This window comes from Pteropus alecto, unplaced genomic scaffold (genome assembly GCF_000325575.1).
Source record: "Pteropus alecto unplaced genomic scaffold, ASM32557v1 scaffold280, whole genome shotgun sequence".
Classification (NCBI taxonomy): domain Eukaryota; kingdom Metazoa; phylum Chordata; class Mammalia; order Chiroptera; family Pteropodidae; genus Pteropus; species Pteropus alecto.
This window is the reverse complement of record NW_006430057.1, coordinates 508,014-515,035: the sequence shown is the minus strand read 5'-3', so window position 1 is coordinate 515,035 and position 7,022 is coordinate 508,014. Positions and strand designations below refer to the sequence as shown.

Below are 7,022 nucleotides of genomic sequence, written 5' to 3'. Positions count from 1 at the left end.
GCACCTAGGTTTTTGGCTTTCAATTTAATTAACAAGATAGGTAATGTTGACTTTTGCTAATATGGGTAAGATTGGTAAGGGCCAGAGTTTTGGCGAGGAAGGAATTAAAAGGTCTCTTTTGGGGAGGGGGGAGGTTGATGGGGTAAAAGGGCTCAAATACATGGTGACAGAAAGAAATCTAACTGGGGGGTGAATACACAATGCAATATAAATATGATTTACTGTTGAACTGTACACTTGAAACTTATTGGATTTCATTAACCAATGTCACCATAATAGAAACAAATGTCTGTCTGTCTGTTTCTTTTGGACATATTAAATTCAAAATGCCCCAGAAGACATCCAAGTAGATGTCTGGAACATAGGCTGTCTGTGTAATTGTCCAAACCAGTTGTGGCAGACAGAAAAATGACCTCCCGAAGGGTGTTCACATCCTAATCCCTAGGACCTATGAACATTTACCTTACGTTGCAAAAGGGACTTTGCAAATGTAATTAAGGTGAAGGATATTGAGATGGGAGAGATTATCCTGGTTTACCTAGGCAGGCTCATCTAATCACATGAGTCCTTAAAAGTGGAAGAGGGAGGTAGAAGAGTTGGTCAGAGAGACTCAGGACAGAACAAGAAGCAGAAGAAATGGGGCATGAGAAGAGTATGACTCACTGTTGCTGGCTTTGAAGAAAAAACTGCCCAGGAGCCAAGAAATGAGGATGGCCTCTAGAAGCTGAGAATAACCCTGAGTTGACTGCCGGTAAGGAAATGGGGACTTCAGTCTTACAACCACAAGAAACTGAACTCAGCCAACAACCTGAATGAGCCAAGAAATAGACTTTTCCTGACAGACTCCAGAAAGGGTTGCAGTCCAGTCAGATTTTAGTCCAGTGAAACTTACATCAGACTTCTGATCTCCATAACTGTAAGATAATAAATCTGTGTTGCTTAAGCCACTGAGTTCGCAGTAATTTGTTATAACAGCGATAGAAAACTAATGGATCAGAACAGTATTAATAATAATGTCAGGATAATAAGCATAAACCAGAACTGTCCTGGGTAAACTGGGACAAGTCTGGAGTTCAGTAGAACGTGGTGGCTGGAGACAGAAATTTGGGCATTTAAAGCAATAGACTGAATAAGACCGCCAAAGTAGTGGATGGGAAGAAACTCCTAGGGCAGGGGGAAGCAACAAAAATGACATTGAGGAGACAGTGGCTAAAGAAAGGCCTCAATATGTGGAAGAACTAGAACTTTTATCCTGCTGTTGGGGATGTAAAATGGTACAATCATTTTATAGTCTGGCAATTCCTCAAATGGCTCTACATGGAGATCCCATATGACCCAGCAATTCCACTCCTAGGTATATACGCCAGATAAATGAAAACATATGTCCACATCAAAATTTGTACAGGCATGTTTATAGCAGCATCATTCATAATAGGCAAAAAGTGGAAATGACCCAAATGTGATATATCCATATGATGGAACTACTTAGCAATTGAAAGGAATTGACTACTGATACACAAAAAAGCATGGATGAAATCTAAAAAATATATATGTATATCAAGTGAAAGAAGCCGCAACCCCCTCCCCCAAAAAGGTACATGCTTTATGATTCCATTTATATGAAATTCTAGGAAATACAAACTAATCTACAGTGACGGAAAGCAGATCAGTGATTGCTTGGAGAGAGAGGGAGGGATTACAATGGGGAGCAAGAAAATTTAGGGTGGTGATTGATACATTCGCTATCTTAACTGTGATAATTTTATAGGCATATACATATGTAAAAAAAACTTACCAATTCTATCCTTTAAATATGTACAAATTTATTGTGTGATAATTATACCTCAATTTTAAACAGTTACCTCAGGGCTGGAATCTATCAAATGCTTTCTAAGCCTGCTGCAGAGAGGCCAGAATTGAAAGAGAAAAGAGCTTTAAATGCTAAGCAAGGAGGAATCACTGGTTTCTTGAGCAAGATTGTTCCAGAAACTGAAGTGAGAGACTAGAGACTTGAGCAAGACTGGCCTACAAACAATGAGCCTTGTTTTCTCCTCAGTAATTACACTGCAAACACAAGTGTGATGTGATGGTCTTCCATTTCACAAATGCAAGCCAGGTCTGAAAACTTAGGGTGCTTGATCTGGGCACCTCTTAGAGACTCTAATCGTGCTTATATGGCCTCTGATATGGTTACCAGATTATAGGTAAGGCCTTTACCAGGGACAGAGAACTGGTTTACCACTTAAGCAGGGGTGGAGCGATTGGTCATTAAAACTCAGAATTGGGCAACCTAAGTTGGTATTTTTCTTAGTATTAATAAAATCTAGCATGTATTAAATGCTTGCTACGTACCAGCTCTGTGCATATAGGTAATATATGCACAGAGCTGGTACGTAGCAAGCATTTAACAAGCGTGTGCGTGTGTGTGCGTGTGTGTGTGTGTAATCTTCCTAAAGTACTTCAAGCTATAGGTACTACTGTCATTCCCATTTTATACCTGAAGACAATGAAGTTTGGAGAGGTTTAGGAACTTACCCAAGGCTTGACAGCAAGTGGCAGAGCCAGAATTTGAACTCAAGCAGTCTGGCTCCAGAGCCCACCCTGTTGACCACTGAGCTAAATTAATTCTCTCTTCTTATTTTGTCCCAGATTCCCAAACACAAATGCTCAAATCCAATTCAGTCTTACAGATACAAAAGCATAGAGCCAAAGAATCTCACAATTGGAGTGGAGCAGTACTCTTCCCAGCCAACACAGCAATCTCCTCTGCAGTGTCCCTGACAAGTGGCCATTCCACCACAACTCTTAAAATTTCCAGCAACAAGAAGTTAGCAAGCCATTCTACACTTAAGTAGCTAATATTTCAGAAAGTTATTTCTTGTTCAGCTGAAGTCTACCTTCATGAAACCTCTACCAGCTGGTATTGATTTCATATAGAACATCTCATTCTCTTCCACCTGACAGTCCTTCAATTATAGAGACAGTTAGGGTGTCCCTCCTCACCCAAAGCTCATTCCTAGTTAAATATCTCTAATGCAGCCATTTCCCATATGATGTGATTTACAGGCACTTCCTTTTCCTGACTGCCTTCTTTGAATGTTCCAGTTTGTTAATGTCCTCTTAAACATGGCATCCAGAAGTAAGCATAAAGCCCTACGGGTTGGCTAGCAGAGGTCCAAGTGGGACTGAAAGTCCCCCTGATCTGTTAATCATCATCCTCTTGGCCCGACTCAGTACTCATGAACATTTTCTGGCATTGTCGACTCACAGTCAACTAAGACCCTTAGTTTTCACTTAACTACCGTTAAGTTCTAGCTCCTCATCCTTAAATGTCCTGCACTGAATAGAGAATTAGAATCTTTTATTGTGGTCCTTCCCATTGTGTAAGCCTGGGTTTATTCTGGCCTTAGCCATTCTAAGTTCCTAGAGGTCTGATATATTTTGGTCTTCGTCCTTGAAAGCCTAGCCCTCCTTCTGTCATATATATACTTTCAAAATCTGACATTTTAGTTTATTATATCTCTCTCCCTTTTTAATTTCTCACTGGAATTTTGTCCAAATTGTACAGGTCTGAATCTTATCTTTGGAATATCTTGCCCTCTCGAGCTATCTTTCTGTTTTGGTGTTTGGTCAGATCATATTTATCGTTTTTCTGATCTTTTAACATCTGCCTCTCTTTCTGTGTCTCTCACTCACTCACACATGTGCATGCATATTTGTTGACCTATGGTGACCATGCCTAGCACTCTTTTGTTTAACAGATCCAGATGGCATGGTCAGTTTCTCCAAGATTCTTGTCACTTTTACTTTGCCAACCATATCTTCCCTATTTATTGTCAGGATTAAGCCCACTTTAGCAATCTACCTCTCTGCTTCTTCAGTCTTCTGAGAACTATAGTTATCAGCAAGAGAATCAAGAATTTATCCAGTGTATAGCTTCCAGGAATGGAATGTAGGTTGTTTACTGTATACCTTTTAGTACCTTTAAAACTTTTGAACTTTGTGAATATATTACCTATTCATAAAATAAATAACATTTAAGCTAAAAAAAAAATTATCCAGTGTATTGCTATTACAATAATGAACCTTCCAGTAAATACTTGATGGTTTATGTCTCTGATCACCATTTCTCACCTATGTGATGGTTTTAAGAAGCACTATTCAGGGCTTTTATCTATCTAGTCAGTCTCTTGTATACTTCCACAACTACAAGCACTTTAATTTCTCCCTGTCATTTTCACTGAATGTTTTTCCCCCTTCAGCCAATCAATTACTGGTTATACCTTCTTGATATATTACTACTACTCTGCTCTCCTTTTATATAGTACCTCTCTGAATGGGTTTATCCTTTATTTTCTAGATGCCAGTCAGAAGTCCCATTCTACCAAGTTTGAACAATACCTATAAAACTGTGTTTTCCTGCTTATATTAACATTTTATATTCACTTTATTAACCATAGTCTGGGTATCAGTATGTAGGTAACTGAGACCGTTAAGTATCATTTCTGACACTCTTCCTTTTCTTGAGAATTACTGCCTTAGCTTTAGTTCCTTTCTTAATTATACTTGTAATTTACATAGCTTCCAGAAACACAGTAGTTACTAACACAGCCCCCACTCTGCCTCACTGGAGAAATTCATTTTTCATGAATTGACCAGCCATATATAATTATCAACATCATTATCATTAATATTAGTCTCTATTTTCCAGGGCTCTTGCTACTGGTTTCTTTTTTTTTTTTTTTTAATTATTTTTTTAACCTTTAGACATAAAAATTTGACCCAAAAAAACAGTATAAAGAATTTCCATATATCTTTCACTCTTCTCCAAATGTTAACATCTTATATAACCACTGTAACTAAGAATAGTATTGGTAGAATACTATTAATGAATCCACAGATATTCACACTTCATCAGTAGTACCACCAATATCTTTTTTCTGGTCCAAGATCCAATACAGGATTCTATATTGTCATTAAGCTGTCATTCTCTTTAGTCTCCTTTAATCTGTGACAGTCTTCATTTTTCATGACCTTGACACTTTTGAGAACATCTGACTCCTTGAAGTATACCTGGTCATAGACAACTAGGAGAGCGCCAGCTGACAGTGGATTTGGAAAAATGCCAACTCATGGCATGAAGTTGCTTTTATTTAATTTTTTATGAAGTTGCTTTTAAATGACCCATAATGTATTTCATCTTCAGTAAAACTACACTTAGGTACCCAAAGACTGAGAAGGGACAAATTCTATGTAATTATTTGATTATCTTTTTGTGGAAAGATGGAAATCTGACAGAACAATAAATGTAGAAGTACTTGAAACAATAAAATGGAACTGTAATGAAACACAATAAGGACATCATGCTCAAAGGGAGTAGCAGATGTGGCCAGTGAGAGGTAGAAAAAGGTTAGATAAGTGATAGCCAGGCATTTCAAGGAGTAATTAACATTTGAATAAAAATGCATTAATCAGAATGTCAAGGTTCAAATTAGAAAGGTTTTGAATGTTATTTTGAAATGTATTTTAAAAACCACCTCTCTCTAAATAAAATGCTCTGTAGATTTTTGCTTTAGCTGTTAATTGTCTCCCTAGTAGTAGCAGAGGAGTGACTATCACTTCCAGAGAATATACTCAAACATTCTCTGAAACTGTACAATAAGGTCATTTCTATATCCAGCTGCATCACTGTTACAATCAGCTAATGAGAAAAGTAGCAAAGTTTCTTATGAACACAGGTCAAAGATATGCCCCAGGATCAAGAAAGCTGGATTCAAACTCACTCTGCTTGAACACTTGTGGTGTGTGCTAGGGTTCTTGGAAAGACTAACAAATTGCAAAGTATACTTAGAAGGACTTGACAATCCTGGAATTGGGTCCTTTGATAGAAGGTGGAAGAGGGCAAGAAAGTGAGGGATATGCCCTCTATGTCTTCAACATACTAGGCACCTAGAGTGCAGCTGCAATTGCAAGTTTTCAACAGTTATCCTTTTTTATAAACACTGTTGTTACACTGTTGACTCCTGTTCTGAACCTAAGAGAGTGCATTCAAACAAACAAGTAGGTTTTTAAGCACATGTGTGGCAAATGCTTACCCAGTGCAGGGATTAAGGGGCTCATTAAGCACTTGTCCACCGACACAATGGCCGACAATCTAATTCTGATTCCTCTAAACGTTTCTGGAATTCAGGAATCTACTCAATCCAAGGGCACTTTACCTGGAGTCCAGGCAGCCAAATGCCAACCTAGTTCACAGCCTCTTAACCTTACCTGTACGACCTCTATATTTTGGGCTTCCGACTAAAATAATCCTACCCCCAGCAGATGTGGAAACCGGGGTCTGGAGCACGTTGACAGTGTCCCAGCTCTGCTGTTCCCCCAATTTCCTCCAGCTTCTGGCCAAGCTTCAGGGCAGTGCCAGGTCTAGAGTGAGGCACTTGCCTTGGCACGAATTTTAAGTGGAAGCCGAATAACTTAGTAACTAATGATTTTTAACGCACTATTTCAAGAACTGAAAAGTAATGCAAAAATCAGGACACCCCACGCCCCATTCGACTCCCACACTTGCATAACTCTGCCTCATTTGTCTCACCCTAATCCCAGGCCTTGGGCTTCAATTAAACTTTACTATAAAACAGGCGACGGGCCAGCGGGCTGTAGTTTGCCTGTATAAAACTTTTTAAATATTGCATAGAATATTATTCATCTTAATTACCAAGGGTTTTTAGTTGCTGTTTTCGTGCGGTTTTTTTTGTTTTGTTTTGTTTGCATCCCCTTAAATCCTGCGCCTCACCCTTGTCTCGGCCCTGCTCCAGAGGCTTTTGTCCAGGCACATGGTGATCTCGGCGTCGCTCCGCGCTCGCAGGCTTCTCCTGGGGTTCAGTGTCGCGATGCTGGGTATTCCCTGGGGCCGCTCCTCCCTCCGGCCAGGTCAGGTGCTGCGGAGCAGGCGGGGGGTGCGGAGCGAGGCCTGGCCTCGACTCCGCGGCTCCTCCCCCATCACCTCCCCGCATCACCACCCC

General features: G+C 39.7%; 1 protein-coding gene across 4 annotated transcripts in view; it reads right to left on the bottom strand.

Annotated features, from left to right (window-relative positions):
- LOC102879959 (A-kinase anchor protein 17B) overlaps positions 1-6,983 on the bottom strand; it is a 137,703-nt gene extending 130,720 nt beyond the window's left edge. For all 4 annotated transcript variants that reach the window (XM_025046108.1, XM_015589237.2, XM_025046121.1 and 1 more), the window contains exon 1: positions 6,794-6,983. The gene's annotated coding sequence lies outside the window, so the exon portion shown is untranslated. The remainder of the gene's footprint in view (positions 1-6,793) is intronic.
- Between the last annotated feature and the right edge of the window lie 39 nt (positions 6,984-7,022).